Source organism: Drosophila pseudoobscura, chromosome 3 (assembly GCF_009870125.1).
Source record: "Drosophila pseudoobscura strain MV-25-SWS-2005 chromosome 3, UCI_Dpse_MV25, whole genome shotgun sequence".
Taxonomy (NCBI): domain Eukaryota; kingdom Metazoa; phylum Arthropoda; class Insecta; order Diptera; family Drosophilidae; genus Drosophila; species Drosophila pseudoobscura.
In genome coordinates, this window is record NC_046680.1 from 21,542,614 (window position 1) to 21,563,422 (window position 20,809).

The 20,809-nt window shown below is 46.3% G+C and overlaps 1 protein-coding gene across 1 annotated transcript in view; it reads right to left on the bottom strand.

The window, feature by feature from the left end:
* sli (slit guidance ligand) overlaps positions 1-20,139 on the bottom strand; it is a 54,819-nt gene extending 34,680 nt beyond the window's left edge. The window contains exon 1 of the mRNA XM_004444489.3: positions 19,551-20,139. The gene's annotated coding sequence lies outside the window, so the exon portion shown is untranslated. The remainder of the gene's footprint in view (positions 1-19,550) is intronic.
* Between the last annotated feature and the right edge of the window lie 670 nt (positions 20,140-20,809).

Genomic DNA, 20,809 nt, shown 5'->3' on the forward strand with positions numbered 1-20,809 from the left:
CAGTGGGCGTCGCCACCAACGCCATTTCAGGCATCAGTCCGGGCGACAGGACAACAGGGAATCAGCGAATGTGCCAACACATAAACTAGAAATCGCTTGGAAAATGGCAGCACTGGACACGAAAATCAGTTTGAAAATCAGCTTTGACATGGAAATGGGAATGGAAATGCGCTCGAAGCGGTGGACAGAACAGCCAGAGTCCTGGCATTTGTCCTGGTTTCGTTTGTTTCCCCATGGCTGATCCATCAGTCCAGTCCAGGGAGTGTTTTGTTGGGGTTCGACGCACTTTTGTGCGTGCTTTGGATCCACCCTTTAGATGGGTGTCCAGGGGTGTCCGCCTCCTCCAGGAGGGTCTTCTAGGTTGCCAGATTGCAAAAAACAGCTACATGGCTTGTGCATGATTCAGCCCATAACCTGCGCACGCCCTTTGTCTGTGGGGCGTCCTGAAAAACCCCGCCATAGAAGAGCTTTTGGTCTCTCATCAGAGCTTTCCTTTTGGTCCTTAATAGGTATCAACCAGTCGTAACACCTCCTACACCATTTGTACCTGTTCTTTTTTTTACCTCCCACTTTTTGTTGTTGATTTTTGTTGCTTTTAATTAGGACGCAGGCGCTCGCTCGGCAATAACAACGACAGCATCGTTTCGAATCAGGAATCAGAGTTTTGATTGTTCTCTCTCACTCTACTATCTCTCTCTCTCGCTCTCTCTCTCTCTCTCTCTGGCGACAAAAATTTATTAAAATATTACGGTAGGTTGGGCAGTCACTCATGGGTTCCGCTGCGTTGTTGCTCTTCACAGCACAAAAACTTTTTCTTTTCTCCAGCCAAAGGAAGAGAGAGAGAGGGGGAGAGCGAGAGAGAGAGAGAGAGAGAGAGAGAGAGCGCGCGCGGCAGGCGGAAGCGCAAATATTTTCAACAAATTTAGAAGAGCGGAAATTGCAAAGCATTCAAAGCGAGTCGAGTCGCAGAAGTCGAGTTATTTGTGCAGGGTAAAAACTTTTGCCTTCAAGTTAGACGGGGCGGGGGCGAAGGCGGGGGCGGGGCGGGGCGATTCGTGGGGGTGGATGAAGGAACGGAGGTGGTATGGGGATGGCATGGTGCCGAAGAACCTTTCGATGACTAAACTTTTTGGGTTACGGGTTTCTATCCTGGCAAATGGATAGTTTCGATGGGAGCTACGTTCCATATATGATAGGGCCATCCGATGTTGAGAGTTCTATGCGATTCTATGGGGAATCTTCACATTTATTTGGATTATTTTATGGAAATAAAGGATTACTTTTATGGAGATAGATCACACAACTAAAACCGGGATCTGGAAAGTGTTTCAGCACTCAAAAAGCTCCGAAACTCGGAAATTAAGAAACAGACTCTGCATATGTTCCATAATGCATCAAAAGTTGTTATTCCCTGCTTTACAGGGTAGCAGAAAAGAGTATAAAGTTCACGTTGTTTACATAACAAAAGCAGTGCGCGGGAGTGGAAAAGGAGAAGGAGAAGGGGGTGTGGGTGTGGGTGTGGGCGTGGGTGGGATGATGGGTTGCGTTGCCTGTCAATTTGTGCATTGGAATTCAACAACGTTTCGTAGCCCAGTGGCAGAGGCACAATTGGTGAGGGGGAGGGGGAGCAGAGGGAAGAGCACACATAAATTGAAGTTTTATTGTTGCTGGTGGCTCGGTCTGTCGCTGGTGCCGGTGCCGCTGCCGGTGCCGGTCCCAGTGCTTCTGCTGCTGTCCGGGGGCCATAAACAAAGTAATTAAATGCAAAATTCAGGCAGCAGCAATCCAGACAGCAAGAACAACAAAAGCAGAAGCCAAATGCAATTAAACAGTTGAAGAAAAGTCGATTCTTTTTAGGCGTTCTTCTGTCTTTACCTACTCCCCCCGTCGACGGCCCCTCCCCTGCCCCACTCTCTTTACTTCTTTATTCTTCCCTGTCTCTGCTTTATTTCACATGTGCCGCCGACCGACCCCCAAGGCAACAAAATCTGCAACAAAGGCAAAATCAAAACCAGAAAACAAAAAGTAAAGCAAATCTGCAAATAAACAGACATTTGGATGTGCGGCCGACGCTGACAGCGCTGCTGCTTCAATTAGAGTCAGCGTCGGCGTCAGCGTCAGCCGTTGACCGTTTCCACGACTCTCTTAGATGCACACGAAGACAGAAAACGAGAGAGCGAGGCAGAGAGAGATAGAGAGGCGTTTGATGGATGATCGGCAGGCACAAAGGGTAGGTATGGATGAAAGGTGAGGCATTGGTTGTCCGATGGGAAGAATTATAAAAGGTAAGATCGCTTTGAGCTCCTAATTGCTTTCCGATAGGGGCCGCTACCAGGAGTAGGAGGAGCTAGCAGGGTGGACAAACTTGTAAGCTTAACCTTCTGTTAGACATACCTTGCGCGCACACCTCACGAGAGCGTATCAATCGAGTTGGTAGAACAGGCAGAGGATTCTCCCTCTCTTCTTTTTTTTTCCTTCTTGCTTTTACGTTTGCCGCTTAATTGGCAAAAAGTGACAAGATTTTTCTTGTTTCGGTAGTTTGTTCTTTCAAATATAAATGTACTCGCACGTAAGTATATTTACTAAAGATGTGGGCAGGTGTGAAGACACCAGACTGGCAGTTGGGGCAGGCGGCAGGCAGTTGGATGAATGGCTTAAACGCTAATGGAAATGCCGTCTAATTGCTGCAGAGGGGAGGGGGGCATGGGGAGGCAACTTTGTTGCTTAAGTGTTTCATAAATTCAAGAATGTAGAGTGTGAGACAGAGAGAGAGAGAGAGCGGGGGTGTGTGAGAATGTTTAGCATAACATAATTAACCGCTACAATGGCAACGGGGGGGGGAGGGGCCTGCTGGAGGAGGAATAATTGGCGGACAAAGTCATTTCTTTCCAGACAAAATAGTAAAATTCCCAAGAAAAATACTCAAAAGAAAATGCATTTCCTCGTTAATGGAGTGGAATGGAATGGTAGGGATTTATGAGGGGAAAAACAGGAAGAATTAGCTGAAAAATCTCTACATTTGATGGGAGAGAACTCTAGGATTTAAAGAAAGAAAAGGTCACAGTGAGAGCCCGAAAGAAAGTACCATTTTCTGATAGGAAATATCTTCCAATGAGAAGTTTTGAAACCACTTCTCAGGGGAAATATCTTCCATGTTCCCAAAATTTAGTTAGAATTCTCCCTTGTGTGGGTTTTGTTGCTTGTTCCAGTATCTCCAACATAATTATACGTCGAATATAAGTCATCCATCAACTGTCTGTGGAATTGGGTTAGTTCTTTCATTATCTATACTTTCCCATTGATATTTCCAGCGATAGACTCCTCCCGAGAAGCACATTTCTTCGTACCTACCTGCAAAGAGATAAAAGAGGAGGCATATAGCGATTAGTATTTCCATGGCTTCATAGTCTAGACTCAAGGGTCATAAATCATTCGAAATATTTCCACATTTCGGGCCGAATATTAGCAAATATCCAAAGGGAAACAGTACAGGTCTTGGCCTGATTCGAGTACCCATTTGATTGGTATTTAATCTCTCCAAAGAGCACTCCACGCGCATTCTAAGCACTTCAGAGATCTAAGCTCTGGGATCTGCAGCCACAAACGCAACAACAGAAGTCGAATGGAAAATGGGAAAAGGAAAATTGCTTGGCTTTTCAATTTTGCTTATTTCCCTCAGTCCATGCCGCCTGATTGAGTTCCGTTCCTGTTTCGAGAGAGAGAGAGAGACAGAAAAAGAGGAGTGCAACAGTGCAGCAGTGCAGCAGAGGTAGCAACGGCAACAGATAAATATAACGAACCCAGAACCCAGTTCGACAGAGTTCCCGGAATGATTTAAATGCAAAGTGTACATTTTAACACGCGGCCTGTGCACTCCTCCTGCCTCCTGCCGCCTGCCGCCTGCCTCCTGCCGCTACTGGAGGCACCACCTTCTCCGACTCCCGACTCCCGACTGCAGCTCCTTCTCTCCGTCTCCTCCATCAAGACATTGCCGCCAAATGAAGCAATTGCACATACAACCAGGCGGCAACAAGCGTGAAATGCGAAATGCCATAATTTCCTGACACTTCAACGAATGGCGAATACTCTTTCTGCCAAAGAAAGCTCAACTGGAAGACTCTTCCCAGAGGAGATGCAGTTTCTCTGTTTAAGCAAATCTTCCCAAGAAGAAGGGCATCCCTTCGCAATGATTCAGGATGAATGCCTTTGCTGCTGGTGGCGTCTCAGCTCCGGTCTCAGTCAGTGTGTGTTGCACAGGGCCTCTGCCACTGCCTCTCCTCCTGTCGCCCAGTGCCAGTGCCCGATGCCGATGCAAGGCGACGCGCCAGTGCAACAAAACATAAATTCCAATGAAATAAGTTGATTTATGCTGTTGCGCGCGCCGTGAGCTGACAGCCGCAGAACCCCCGGCACACCGGGGCAGAAGGGGGGGCCAGCGGGAGCAGGGGATCTTGAAGGAGACCATCATCTGGTCGGTTCTTTTTGGTCTGGGGGTCTCCGCTCATATGCCATATTTCTCATATATACTGTATCTTGGGGAACATTTCTCTTCCAGCTCTGGCAACTCCTACTCCTGCCCCACCTCCTCCATCGCTGACGTGCGGCATGCAAGAGTCAAAAATAACTTAAAAAACAACAACAACAGCAACAAAAATATAGAAAAAATGTATGTACTAGTGGTTGAGGCGTTGAGACTGATGCCTTTGCTGGCAAAGGGTGGCAGGGGGGGTGGGGCGTGGCACTTGGCGTTGATTGAATTATATTTTGTGCACCGGATAGCATAAAAACCAAATGTGCGCCTACAATTTCTTGTGGCTGTTGCCTGTGGGGGCCTTTGCACAATCAAAAAGCTCAAAAGCAGGTTTCATTCTTCACATTTCATAGATATGGCAGATAGAGGCACGAACACAGGAGGCACGAGGCACGAAGCAGCGCCTCATCATGCACACGACTTGTAATTTGTTTTCCGATTCTCGGACATTCTCTTTAGTACTTTTCGCTTGAGTAAACGATTGGACTGCCGTCGGTTATCAGATCTCGGAGCAATGGAAACACTTGGGAGCTCCTTGTAAGGGTCAAGGCGGGGGGGTCTCTTCGATCCTTTATTCCTTTATTCATCCTCTGAGCATTTGAAAAGGGTTCAGATTATAGAAACGATTGATGGCTTGCAACTGATTGATTGATTGCTTTATATGTGCATACCTTGGGCCTTTATTTAACACCCAGAATCCTCTCAAAATATAGCAAAGTCTTGTTCTTGTTCCCTCAAATGCTGCCCTTTACTGTGCCGTCTTCCCATCTCTAGACACTGGCCCTGCCCGCTGCCCCCCTTTTGGGGCCCACGCCATGTTTTTAGGGCCTTTAATTTTATGAGCTTTTAACCCAAAACACAAACATAGCCACGGGCCTTTCGGGGGGAAATTCGGGGGGGCTGCAAGTGTAAATCATGAAAATTATAAGCCATTTTAATTAGCTGCTGTTCTTGCGGGCCAGCAGCGGCCGAGACATCATCAGAAACACATTTCCCAGGCAGCACATGATGAAATTTGTTTGATAAATCGTGAGCCTGCTGCTGCTGCTGCCGTTGAAAGCTATTTCCCTACTGCCTGCCCCACACCCAGATTGCAGATTGCGCCCCCTCATGGCAGATGGAAGCACAGAAGTCCAGACACGAGACGACCCCAGACCCCATGAGTGGAACCCGGGGGCCCAGACAGGGGCTAATTTGTGGAGGCCAGGGGTCAAATAATGCATTTACTCATTAGACGGACTCGCGTCTTTGATGTTCTCTCCCCCCACGCGCTTCCATTTCCATTTTCCTTTTCATTTGCCTTCTCAAGTGATTTGCATTCTCCGTTCTGACCCAAACTCTGATTTATACGCGGTAATTGTAGGGTAATTAGGGTATGCTGCTTTCTTGATGTCTGGCCAGCACTTTGGGGCGGTGGGGGCTATATGGGGCAAGTCTTTAAGAGCTGCAAGAGGCTCTTTTGGGCCCGTTTTGGATCCGAAAATAGAGAACATTCTGTTAGCTCGCTGCTGCTTTCCTTTCGTGTGATTCGAAGCGGATGTATCCCTTCGTTTAGGGGAAACTTGTACATTCGTTACAGCCTTACGTGTTCTCTTTCTCTTTCTCTGTGCTCTTTCTGTTTCGCTTCTCTGCCTCTTTCGTCTCCAAAAACAATCTATTTCTTGTTCTTCAAGTCATAAATTCTTGCTGTTCAACGACTTGTCATTCATGTCGCGCACTGTGCGCATGGGCAGCAGGTTCAACAGAGGTAGGGGAGGGGTGGGGCGGCAGTTGCTCTTTATTCGAGCTCCACTGTCGCTGTCGCTGTCGCTGTCTTGTCGCCCGTTGAGCCGCCGTGTGGCGTGCACCTGCGCGGATAAGATAAGATGTGTCAGGTGGGGCAGTGGCAGGGGCACCGGCATAGGCGGCAGGGGGGTACTGTGCAGCGGGGAGTGCTTAGAGCAGGGGAGGAGGATGACTACATTCTGGTTTTGTGTTTTGGTGGCATGCGGCTTGTAAGTAGCTTGCCTTTGTCTATGCTTCAATGTTGTTTAACGTTGTTACTGTCCGCCCAGGGGAATGGGGGAGAGCCCAGAGATAAAGAGAGACACACACCCAGATAGAGAGAGAGAGAGAGGGAGAGAGATGGGGCAATGGGGAGCCCAGAGGGTGGTGCATTGTTGCTTCTCGGAAATGTTCGCCAAGGGAATTGTGTGCCGTGTTTTTCTTTTATATAGAACGAAAAATTGGGGGAATCGAGTCAAGTCCAAGGAAAATGTGGCCACAAATGAAAGGATGAATGTGCTGAGGGCAAACGGAGGGGGGAAAGGAGAGCAGAGGGCGGCTCGGGGCGAAGCAAAACAAGCAAAAGGCAAGAGAAAAGTTAATAAGCAAAAGGAAAGCAAAGAATGAAAGATATAATAGAGTTTCTCTCCCCCTCCCTGGTTTGCATTTGGGCGGAAAACCTTAGCGGAAATTAATTTTAACAGCAATACTCGTCTCTCAATGGGAAAAACCCTGCACCAAATTCAATTTTCAAACGAATTCAAATTTTTCAATTGATTTTCCTTCAGTTTTCGAAAGGTTCTCTCTGGAACCCCTATATAACGAGCACTCTCGTACGAAGCAACTAAAATTCGGACTTTAATTAACATATTTTTCCATAATTCTCGGCATACCCCCTGCCAGGGCTTCACCTTTCGAGTGACCCACAAAAACACAAAACAAAAAAAAACCCTTTCAAAGGTGTACAAAAAAATAAACGTAAATTGAAAACAACAACAAAATAAACACACAAAAGGGGCATCCACGAAGTAGGCCACCACGAAACGGGGAATACCCTTCACAGGCGGGAGATTCGGAGTTTTAAAGAAAGATCTTCAAATAGGGGAAGATTTTGAGCAGACTTCGCTATTCATTCTCAAGGGGTTCATGTGAATTCCAAGTGGAACCTGTTCCTAACTATTCGACCTCCTTCGGAGGGGCACAGTACCGTACAGTGCCTCCGTGTTCCCCCCTCAGCAACCACTGAAACCTCAAAAGATGTTGAATCTTTTCCCATGCAAGGTGCACTTTTCATATTACTCAGCGATTTCCCGCCCAGCAGGGTCGGTGGCAGGGGCAGGGGCAGTGGCAGGGGGACTGGAGGGTTACATGAAAGCCCAAACACACACACACACACACACACACACACACAATTCCAATCAGAGTCGTTGACGGGGACGCCTTAATGTTTTAATTTTTGAGCCATTAACAGCTGCATATTTAGCAGGCAGTCGGAAGGCATATGCCCCTGCACCACAGGGGGGCGGGTGGCGGGGGGCGGTGAAGTGGTGGCAAGTACATCATTTCGACATTTGCCAGCACATGCATTAAACAGGGGGAAAACCCCGAGTTTTGAGACGGCGACGGCGACAACTCTCGGAAACAATGCCATTAGATATATCGCGTCGCGTCGAGTCGCGCCACGCCCATTTTTTGCACATTTTTGGGTAGCCTTCCACTCCATAGACACACACACACACACATGTATTCAAAGGATGCACACACACCCTCACTAGCTCGCGTATAGAGAGACATTTGCAACCCCTAACCGAATCTTACCCCCAAAAAGCATACTCCTCTTCCACTCTTCCACTCTCCCATTCTCTCTCTACTTTTCTTCGTTTTCTTTTTTTTTTTTGGGCTTACTTTTAGTGCTCATTCCCTGCTCTTTTCCCCTCCCGTTGTTCGGTGGCGCAGCAAAAATTAAAAGCATTAAAAATGCCCAACAGAAAGGGAGTTCGGGTTCCGTGTAGCTCGGCCATAGATTGGATGAGATGGGTTGGCCTCTTCTCTGGGACGTGGGATGTGGGATGTGGGATGTGGGACGTGGGATGGTCTGGTGTTGCACGGTGATTGCGAGTGGGTTATGGCTGTATGCGTCTCCTGTGTCCTGTGCCCGCGGCTTAGGTGTTGCGATTGCAATAACCTTCGCCACGCAGAGGGGGAAAACCCACAAAAAAATCCATCAAAAGCGGGAGAACAGTGGCCCAAGAACTTGTAGAACTTTGAAGAAAAGCCCAGAAATTTTCCTGTTTTCACTTTGATTGAGAGAGTCGAGTGGGGAAATATAATTCAAATAGAGGTGTTTTCACTTAAATTTCGAAAGACATATGCAAAAATTTGTTTGAAATATATTTATATTTAAATTAAAAAAGATATTATAGGTATTATAGATATTATATGGGCCGTGTTAAACAAATTTTTCAATGCATTTACATTTAAATCCAAGTAAAAATTATTTAATTTCATTATATTTGTATTTAAATCCCGGAATATTTAATTTAAATATGGGTGTGTTTTTATACCCGATACTCAAAATGAGTATTGGGGTATATTAGATTTGTGGTAAAAGTGGATGTGTGTAACGTCCAGAAGGAATCGTTTCCGACCCCATAAAGTATATATATTCTTGATCAGCATCAATAGCCGAGTCGATTGAGCCATGTCTGTCTGTCCGTCTGTCCGTCCGTCCGTCTGTCCGTCTGTCCGTCTGTCCGTCTGTCCGTCTGTCCGTCCCCTTCAGCGCCTAATGCTCAAAGACTATAAGAGCTAGAGCAACGATGTTTTGGATCCAGACTTCTGTGATATGTCACTGCTACAAAAATATTTCAAAACTTTGCCCCGCCCACCTCCGCCCCCACAAAGGGCGAAAATCTGTGGCATCCACAATTTTAAAGATACAAGAAAACCAAAAACGCAGAATCGTAGAGAATGACCATATCTTTTAGACTGCAGAATCTGAATTGGATCGTATTACTATTATAGCCAGCATCAAGAAAACAATTTCATTTTTTCTCGCCCTGTCTCTCTCTAACACACACGTAGCATAGGCGGCTTTGCTTAGAGTAAAACATTAGCGCCTAGATCTCAGAGACTATAAAAGCTAGAGCAACCAAATTTGGTATCCACACTCCTAATATATCGGACCGAGACGAGTTTGTTTCAAAATTTCGCCACACCCCCTTCCGCCCACGCAAAGGATGCAAATCTGGGGATATTCACAAATCTCAGAGACTATTAAAGCTAGAGTAACCAAATTTGGTATCCGCACTTCTGTTAGATCTCACTATAAAACGTATATCTCAAAATTTCGCCACACCCCCTTCCGCCCCCACAAAGGACGAAAATCTGTTGCATCCACAATATTGCAGATTCGAGAAAACTAAAAACGCAGAATCATAGATAGCGACCATATCTATCAGATTGCTGAATCTGGATCAGATCAGATCATTTTTATAGCGAAAGGAAACAAATCAATTTGCAGTGGCTACGCAGCGCGTTACGTCACGCTCAGACTGATTTTCTGTCTCTCTCGCACGCACTCTTTGTCGTGTCGTTTAATATTAGACGCCGCCTGCTGGAGGAGAGCCATACTGACTTAGTATCGGGTATAACCGTAGAGTTGCGGTGTCCGCAGCAACTCACAACGTTCCCCCTCGTTTTTTTTGTACCTATAGAATGGAATTATTTAAAAGCGTTTCATCTAAGCAATCTTTACCAGAAATCGATCTATGACAGACATTGATTACTTATGATATTCGAGCCCTGCTAATCTTATTCCAGGGAACGCTAATTGATTTGATGGCTGAAATTCATTAGAGCATTTAATATTTTCCCTTCCTCGTTTTTTCTATCTTTTAAATCGATTGAAAGTTGATCTCTGTTTGCATAGGATCACTCCGAAAACAGAATAGAACTGGGATGAACTCCCTGCAACACACACACACACACACACGAGTATTGCCCGCTTGTGTGCATACAAATAATTAATTAAAGATCCCGGCACACAATTAACCCCTTTGGGATCAACAGCCCATGAATTTCGATCCACAATCGAAAACTACACTCCGCAATCATCCCTCTTTCCCTCTTTCCCTCTTGATGGGTTTCGGTCCCACTGTGCGGCGCGTCGCGTCGCGTCGCAGCCACCTTTCGCCTTCGTGCATTACCGTTAAGCGTAACAACAAATCGTTGGCTGTGGACTTTTACGAGTCTCCTTCGCCTGTCTCCCTCCCCCCTCGCGCTGCTGCTGCTTGTTTGTCTTGTGACAGGCAGCAAACAGATTGTTTTTATCCACGAATCCACGAATCCACGAAGGTTGGGGTGGCTACAGCATCATCCGTGGCCGCCTCCTGGTGGCACATTGGTGGTGGCACATTGCAGTTGCAATTTCTCCCTGGCATTGCTGGGCTTTAATTTAATTTAAACGACAATTCATTCATGGCACGCACTCTCTAAAATATTTGACAAAATTTCTGATCTGCGGGCCGGAGAACCCCTTAACGGACCACGCCCACATCCATGAGGAATGTGGTACCACACTAATGAGACACATTTAACGGGAAACCGGGAATGGAAATGGAAATGGAAGGGATCTCTGTGCACCCCACCCCCCCGGGGACCAATTTCCCAACTATTATTGCAAAGCGAAGCGGAAACGCACATTTTTCATTCATTTCATTCCCGTTCATTCATGCACGCACACACACACACACACGCACGCGCACATTCGTAGCCAAGGGTCGGACCTACATATTTGCTTTTTGTACTTTTATTGCTCCCGTGATCGAAAAAGGGAGAGAGACGAGCAGCCGCAGAGCATCGCAACTGTTGAGCGGGGAATATGCTTCGGCGCTGCAGTCGGCTGGCCCGAACACGACGACACGACGAATGCACTTCGGCATCTTCGCAGCCTTATCGGGCAATGCAGACCGCGCTCAAGATAAGCCCCGAAGCTTTTGTGCTGCCCATTGTTCGTAGAGGGCAAAGGGGTGTACGGTGTGTGGGATCGGTGGAAACAAACCAAAACAAAAAGATGATCCATCATCACCTCCCATCAGCAAAGGCATCGATCGTGGGCCAGATGCACTGCTCCGATCAGAGATCTAAGACTGGTACTCCCATTTCCCAAGGTATTGCTGGCAGGGTACGGGGTAATCTTCAGTCGCAAGGGTGTTCCCCACTTAAATAATCTCCTTTTAGTTGTTTGCTCCACTAAAGCGTCCAACGCTCATAAATAAATTGATTTGGGGTTACGATAAAGTGCATCTAAAGCACACATGTAAAAGGGGAGCATGATTGCAGGGAAGGGGGGATAACCGATTAATATTGCCCACGTTTCCGGTGTTTGTATTGGGAGGGGGAGGGGGTATGGAGGGTGTGACATTATTAAAGTTCTCAGAGCGATGGCTTGGGAAAAATATAATATTTCCACGATAAGCAAAGTAAATGAACGAATACTAGATATGCTTGGGGTTACAGGGAACTACGGTTATAGCTTCATCAACGACAAAATATAGTTATATCTATTCATCGTTCGATGGGAATCCCAGGAGGAAATGATGGGGGGATTGCTTTTATCTAGAGCATTTCCATGGGAAATGCCTTATCTTTCACATCGAAACGTTAAATATTGATTCATGACAGGGATCAAATCAATATGGCCTGGGAATACTATATACAATATTTATTGTGGGTATATCCGGTTTTTTTTTTTGTATAATTCAATTACGCTTTCAAATGCCATCTTGAAAGTTTTCATATCCGTTTCCCCTGGCTCCAGCCATGGAATTTTGAATCAATTCAAACTCTGTAAGAAAAGAAATAATTCTGTATATAATCCACCACTATAAGACCCGATTGAGGGCCATTAGAGTGGACGGTGGGGCCGATTGAGGGCCTTTTTGTTGGACATCCCCCAGGGCCCAGTCCGTCGAAGTTTTGTTGCCACAAAAGATGGAACTGCCCCGCCCCCCTCCTTAGTGGAAAGAACTTTCACTTGCTGCAGAGAATGGATTCTTCTCTCATTTCCCCCTCAAATAACCCTCGAAACCTCACGCTCACGCACTACAAATTTATGTGAGCTTTCAATTTTATAATTGTATAAATAAACAACTATTAGTGGGTCCGAAATGCGACATAATTGTCCGGTAATCCTAACTAATGAACCGAAACAGCAACCAAAGGCCGAAACCCCAAAGATGAACATGAAAAATGGTCAATTTTTATGCTGAAAAGAAATGGGGAAAGGGCATGGAAATGGGCATGGAAATGGGAATGTAAATGCAGATCAGACCTGTCCACAGTCCCCAGTCCCCGGTGCCCGAACCACGTCCGGGCCTCTCTCTGGCCAGACCACCAGGTGTCACCGTCTCACGGTTGTTGTTGGGGGCCCCATATCTTGGGGGGGGGGAACCGAAATCAAACGAATCAAAAACGAATAAATAGAAACGTTTCTGGGGCCCCAAGAAAATAGTCAAAGAGAAGGGGGCAGGAGGCAGGCGGCAGGAGGGTGTGGGCAGGGGTTGGGGCTGGGAAAATCGACACAAAATTAAAATTCAAATGCAAATGCAAACAAGCCTATAAAATTGAAAATATTTAATTAAAACGATGCGACACATTTTTTCGGGGGGTGGGGGAAAATTGAGGGGAAGCTGGAGCTGGAGCTGGAGCTGGAGCTAGAAGCTTTTCCTTGATTTGAACGTGGGATGCGGTTTTCCGTTGTTGCTGCTTTTGTTGTTAACTGTTTGCCTGCTCAAATATTTGGCTACAACAAAATGTAAAAGAAGAAAGAGGAAAAACAGAAACAGAAACAGAAAGAGAAGCCAAAGAGTACAAAAAAAAGTGTTGGTAGAAAACTACAACAGACGGTTGGCCTTTTATTGGTCTGGGAGTCTGTGTGTGTGTTTGTGTGTGTGTGTGTGATTGTGTTTGTGTGTGTTTGTGCGGGCCACAAATGATGGCCCGGAGACAACGATGGCGACAATGTGACAACCACAACAATGACAAGCAAACCCAAAGCGGCACAAAAAGAGATAGAGAGAGGGAGAGGCAGAGGGTGGGGGGAGAGGGGAGAGGGACAGCGGCAAAGAGGTAGAAAACTCCAAAGCGAAATAGTAAAGGGGAGCCTTCAGACCGCAATGTGGAATACCCTCTAACAGCAGGATAACCAAAAGGATTCCGTAAAAGGTATTCGAAATGCTTCGTTCCACAAATCGCAGGCACATAAATTGTTCTCTTTCTTCTCTTCGATCTAGAAGATGACCTTTATAGTAAAATCCCAAATCAACTGAAGCCCAAGTCCATCTAGGAGTTATTTCTGGTCTTTTGGCACTATTGAAGCAAGGCCTTCGGCTTGATTACTTCTTGTTTTTGGATCCCATGCTCCATGCCAAAAGATAAGAGCTATAAAGGGCTTTCTATAAATATGAAAACACTTTCTCTATCGTTATTTTCGATTCAATTGCCGCTCCCCCATGGCTCATCCGAGGCGCACCAAAAAGGCCACCAAGTCGTAATACCCTGCTTTACAGTTTTGGCCTACAGACTGCAGCGGATTCCTTGTATAATGAGGAGCTCTGGAGGCTGGGCGCAGATTTTATTGCAGCCTCACGTCCACGTCAACAAATGTCCACCGGATGCCTGCAATATATCAAATGAGAGTCGACTGGCCATCCCCATTCCCCCCATCCCCCCTCTCTGGGTCGCCCTGTCCCACGGCTATGGGCTGTAGGCTGTAGGCTGGAGTGTTTGTCTGGCTTACTTTTAATAATTCCGCCCCGAAGGAACGGCTGGCCTACACAAAGCAACAGCAACAGCAGCAGCAACAAAAATACTCGTAAAAGCAATGACAAAACTATAACAATAGGGAATATCTCTCGAGGCAATCCCAATCCCGAATGCAAGGCAATGCCCGGTCGTCGTCTGGAGTGGCTTCTCCCCTCTCGTGTCCAGCGAGGCATAGAAATTCCCAATCCCCCCTCCCCACTCCTCCGCCGACTGCTACTCCTCCACAATTCATTCATCCCTACCTACAGATGGTATGTACCTCCCTCCCTCCCTCACTGCAGACACTGTCCAAGCCACTGCCGTTAATTATGGGAAGATTTTTCATTGTACAAATGAGCTGGAAGAACTTTTGTCAGGCCTAATGATGGGCAACGGGGGCAACAAGCAGTAAAGGGGGGCAGGGCAGGGGCGGGGCAGGGGAGGGAGCTTCCAAAAATTAAGCTGGGAGGCAGTAAAGCCGGAAGAATGCAAATGGGGAGAGGAAAAGAGAAAACTAAATTGGTTTATTACATTCCCTCATTAGGAATGGACAGCAAAGAGAGAGAGGGAGAGAGATACAAGGCGGGTAAGAGCGAGAGGTGAGTATGGATGGTGATAAGAGGGAGAGAGGGGGGAACCCGTCCCGGGAACGCTCTCTTCGTCCGAAATCAACGACAATCAAATAAAGTTTAAATACATATTTTTATTCCATTACACACTCGAAAGGTCTAAGCCCCGCCGCAACGAACGAGCCATGTCTCCCCGAGAGAGAGAGAGGGAGGGGGAGGGGAGGCGGATGATGGCGATGATGACGATGCTGATGTTCGGATGCGTCCGTGTCCCCGGGTCTGTCTCCGCCAAGTGCTAACGATTTGGCAATGGCCAGAGACACAATGTCCATCAGTGCCGTCCCTACCTCCCTCCCCCCCTCCCTTTGTCCACTCCGCAGAGCAAGAGCAGCGCTAAATGTTTTTGCAGCTTTTGATTTTCCTAGAGATGATGTCGTGAGAGTGGGACGGGGAGTGATGGAGGGGGGGCTCCCCCTTTAGAAAGTTCTTGGATAATTTTTGAAATTTATTTTTATTTTTTATTGCTTCCCCCCGCCCGCCTTTAACAATCTATTCTCTGGCTATTAATTGTTGTTATAAATAAGAATTAAATCTGCTGCTGTGGGGCAGCATTCATAAATTTCAATTTGTTAACAACGTGATTTTGGTGAACGTCCCAAAGAGATAGAGGAGGGGGAGAGGGGGGCCCTGGCTGGTCACGTGCGCATCTCTAGGAGACGGCCACGAAGGCGAGTGCTTACAGGTTTTCCTTCCTTTTTTTTTGCAGCCTTTTGGCCCAGGCCTTAACTTGACTTTGGCTGACCAAAAGAGGTCTCAGACCCGCAACTCGAGGCGAGCCTCGTCGAAAGGGACGGGGGTGGGGGACAGACTAGCCTCTGACACCGGAGCGACACTCCACTCCGAATGCGAGGAATGGTGGAGCGTGGAGCGTGGAGCGTGGAGCATTGCCTATACATTGTAACTTGTTGTGGCTCCCCAAACAACATGAAACGAGCCACAGATTGAGGGAAAACGAAGATATAGATACTCTAAGGATCGGAAAAGAAATGTCCATTAAACAACAATTTGATGGGAAAAAACAACACCGTAAAGGTTGTCTTTTCTGCGATACCCTCGGAAAGACTAGAGGGTATCAGCAGTGCCAGAGCCAGTGCCAGAGCCAGTGCCAGGGCCAGTGCCTGTGTTAGTATAAATTCTCGCCTTTCGTTTTGGCGAGTAGTCACGATTTATGCGAAATCATTATAGGCAAGTATTTCTTTTTTATTTTACGGCGTTTTATCTGCAGGAAGACGACACCAGCCACCAACAGCAGACAATACATATATATATTGGTATACATATATATATAGCGTACACTATAATTGCAGTCAAGTCAATTAAATACATAGATTGCAGCATGTCGATAAGGCATTAACCTTCCCTCGCTTCCCGATCTCCCTCGCACTCGCACTCGCCCTCTCTTTTTTAGCGCCCAATTGTGCTTTTTGTTTGAGGTTTGCTTGGGTCTTGGGATATTCCTCTTTTTTGGGACGGAAAACGGCAGGTCATTTCACTTAGGCCAGAGAGTGGGCTCCGGGCCAGACCCAAAGAGAGTGGCACAGTAGGGAGGACAGAGGTCCGGTCTTCCTTTTTGGCAAGGGAATTTATGAAGACATGAAATGACTTTGATGTTTTTTCTTTGCCCTCTCCCCCCACAACTCCGGCCATGACTTGCAGACGCGGGGGGGAGAATGTTGGCCATTTGTTACGGACAAAACGGTTGGAGGAAGCGCTCTGGGCTTAGGGGTTGTGCGGGTTGTGTTGTCTAAACATCAAATTATAGATAAGATCTAACACGAATATGATTAGATCAGATCTAGGGCTTGAGACCTTAGTCTGATCTGAATTGCCTAAAATGTCACTTGAGTGTAGGCCTTTACCTCCCTCAAAGTTTCCCGAATGATCTCTCTCTTAATCCCTATTATTGTTCATTCCTCTCTCCATCGTTTTTACCATTAAAATCTATCAGAAATGATTCCGAAAGTGGATTTTTCTGTGGTTAATACTGTATTTCCATCATTCTCCCTCATTTTCATTATTTTGGAATGCCTTCAAATCTCTTTAGTCCCTCGAACATCCTCCTTCTTGCCTCAATCTACTCTTAATCTTCCCCAGCTCTCCCCAAATACTCAAAGTGTTAAAGGGCAGATAGTAATTGTTGAAATGGCCACCATCCCAATCAAACTGTCTTCTCTCAATCAAGCCCCTCAATCAATTTAGTGCGTAGATGAAATTCCCTGCAATAAAAGCGATTAATTAGAGCATCGGACAGAGCAGAGCTGCCGGCTGGAGCGGGCCCCAAACTTCTTACACCTGCCTTTCACTCGTGTCCGTGTGTAACCCTAATACTTGCCCCAACCATCCATCCATTCAGTCCATACCCTAGAGATAAGACAGCAGGAAAACAAAACACTTGGCACCCAGGGAAGGGGAGGGGGCAGGGCTATGGGATGGGGAATGCGTGTAATCAACACTTTTATGTGATCCCAAATCCAATTCTCAACTAATTACCAAAGCATCGATAGGAATAGGCAATAGGTAGATGTGTGTTTGTGTGGGGCAGTGTGGCAAGTGGAATGGGATTACCAGCATGCCGATTGGGTGGCATTAAAGACCTGCCCTGCCATGCCCACCAAAACGTTATTGTGCGATGTTTATTTACTGAACCGAAAGGAATCCTCAATTCGAACGAATCGAAACTGCAATCCGGCAACCTGGCCTCCAGGCCCCCAGGCACCCAGTGACGGTCCAGTTGCTGCCCCAAAGGCTTAGTGGGGATTTTGGTGGCAGTGTTCTTTCCACAGCTACAGCTATCTGCTTTCGTGTGCAGTTTTGTTTAAACAAAATCAATCCAAATCGATTGCACTACCTTTTTGGCTGGAAAATAAAGACGTAAAGAGCAGGCGGGGAGGGGGGGGAATGGAAAGCCATAAGAGATTAAAGAGGGCCCCTTCCTTGCGATAACAGAGTGGAAATTAAAGCAAACTGGGGGAATGTGCCGCCGGGCAATGCCACTAAAAAGCGGCACTAATACGATGTAAGTACAGTGGAGATTAGGTGGCAAAGACCGAGTGTGTTTAGTTTGAACAATTCTAGAAAAATATAAGACCAACTTTCATCGAAAATCATTCAGAATCATGAGTAAAATTCCTTCGGTTTTTAGTATTTTTTTTAGTGTTTTTCGATTCTAAAGTTGAAACATAGTCTATGATGTTCTGAAAACTACTTAATCTCCTTAATATGTTAGAAAACAATTTTCCGCCCCATTCCACACACCTTTTAGGATATCAGCTAGTCGTGGCTCCTCCTCCTTCCAGGCCTGAAAGCACTTGAGTGTTTATTTACACTCGTCTTGTGTCTTGTGTCCCATTCCCCGCTCTGAAGATCTTTCGGGGTTCTTTTCTGTTTTTAAGTAAGCGATTAATGCGGCGGCTGTCGGTTGGGGGCAGGGGGCTGGTGGCTGTTGGCTGGGGGCAGGGGAGGACAATGAAAATTTGTCACTTGACAAAACAGAAACAAAACGATTTCCATTTGGGCGACGACAAATAAGACATGAGGCAGGCACAAGTGCTCCTGCTCCTCCTCCTCCTTCTCCTGTCCTCATTTGGGATTCCTCCTACTTCTGCTTTCTCTCACTCTCTTGAATGAATGCCAATGTATTGGAAGTAAGAGCCAAATCAACAGAACAATCGTCCTCACACACACAGGACGCATACAGGACGCAGACAGGACGCACACAGGACACAGAGGACACTCTCTCAATGATTGTTATTAGTACATTTGCTTCTGGAGTATATCTAATTTGCCATTGATGTGTGCATTAAGTTTGTATTGAAGGCACAGGACAGGACAGGACATCGCCAGTGTCGTAAAACATTAGTGTCCCCTGAGATTAGAGCAACAACAGCGCGAAGGAGAGGCGATAGCAGGGGCAGGGACAGGAAACGGCAGAGGAAAAAGGCTGGCTCATCGCCCTTTTATTTGACAGTGGGCCATATTTATTGCCAACTCATTTCAATGCAGGAAGCTAGAGAGAGAGAGATAGAGAGAGAGAGGGGAAAGCTAGAACTAGAAGACAGAGGAAAGAGGAGAGACAGGAGCTACGAAAGACAGAGAAAGAGGCGCTACGCAATTCGGACAAAGCGGAAAAGCAAAATACGCCATCAAAATAAATAACAGAAAAACAGACACATACGCACACACATATGTATGTACGTGTGCGGGAGAGGCTGTAACAGAAGAACCAAAGGAAAGTCAGAAAGCTTAGGCCGGCACTCTCGACTAGAGCATACCCCTGCTACTGCACAGGAACTGGTTTTCATGAGCAGAGAACTAGACTCTCCCAAAGTTTCCACTCTTTCAAGGTGCATAACCAACTTTTCAATCAATTTAAACACAAAACCGGACAATACTCGAATGAAGTATACCCCTTGCACACCTCTCAAGTACGGGGTATAGAAATACAGTAGCACAGCATTCGGCGTTTCCGCAAACAAAACGAAACGTAGTAGCAGCACAAGGAGAGAGAGAGAGAGAGAGGGACGGGACCATAGCCTGGGGGAGGGTTACGTTACGTTGCGTTACAGTTACAGTTACTGTTACTGTTTGGTGGCGGCGGCAGTGTCGCGTCCCACCCAAAATGTAATGAAATCCTTTGTGTGAATACGTGTGCGTGTGCGCCAGTGTGCGTTTTGTTTGTCAACTTTTTTGGCCAAGGCGGCGGCAGGCAGCACATAAAAATGCTAATACCCAAACACTACAACAAATTGCGGACCAAATATTGTATAAGTTGTGGAGTGGCTCAGACACCGCCTAACTGTATAATTTCAGCGAGCACTTACCGTTTGAATTCAGCCAGGTGAGGGGGGGTAGCAGCAGGAGCTGAAGCAGGAGCAGGAGCAGGAACAGAGTCAAAAGCACCGCTAATCCAAAAGTCCTTTCCGCTCAGAAATTGTGACACACTCGACAGACGCGGCACACACACACACTCACAAAAACCACAGGCACTTGTACAATAATCACTCCGCTCTTTGCGTTGCCAAAAACTTAATTTTCATTCGTATTTTATTCGAATTGCGCTTTTATATTCCGATTGCGAGACGAAATTCAGGAATTTCAAGTGGAAATCTTGTTGGAGCACTTTTCGACGAGCAGCCCCAACAACCGTCTTGTGGCGGCGAAGGTGGCAGCGGCGGCGGCGGCGGCGGCGACGGCAACGATGCTGGCGAACAAGAAAAACTTTTGGCCAACTTCTTAGTTAGAGTGCTTAGGTAAATGGCTTTGAAAACGCGCGCTTCTTAATTATATTCACAAGTTCTTCGCTTCACGCGAGTATAAAGAAAACCACTTATTTTTCCGTACAGCGACGCGCAGCGACCGCGCAGTTTGAAAGTTGGGAGTTTTTTGTTTTTTCTGAGAGACGGAAGGAAAAATATGCCCACCATTTCTAGGGTATGCTGAATGTTGCGGGACATGTTGCTCGTTTCCGCGGCACATGAGTCTGGCCCATACAAATGGATGTTGCCGCAATTTTGTGTATGGAATGCGCAACATTTGTGTATGGAATTAACTACTTTTAAGTACTTCCATGTTTTTTATTTTGCCAAAAAACCAAAAAAAAAAACAGTCGCAGTGCTGTCACGTCAATGTTGCTGGGGACCTAAAAGTGTTGCTGGCAGCAAGCAGACTTATCGTTAAAATATACCGTCCGAACCTCAAAAATATACCAAAGTATACCGTCTCATTTTTAAAATATACCATAAATATACTCACAAATTCAATTTATATGTTACATATTCCGATTTTGATATTCTGTGGAGTATTGTTAGCTAGATAGAACATTTAGCCCTGCCCACATCATTTTAGGTAGTTGATGATTAAATTTTCTTCAAGACTGGCTATTGTTTAGTCCTTTCTTTCATTGTTTTGGGACTAAAACAAGGTTCACAAATAGTTTAAAAAAAACACAGTCGCAATGTTGCTGGTTTTTAAAAGTACCGCCTTCAGTGTTGCTGAAGAAAAACGGCAAGGTAAAATCCAATTCGACTTCGAATATTTTTATGAGGTGAGGTGCGCGGCTCCTCGACATGTTGCTGGGCCG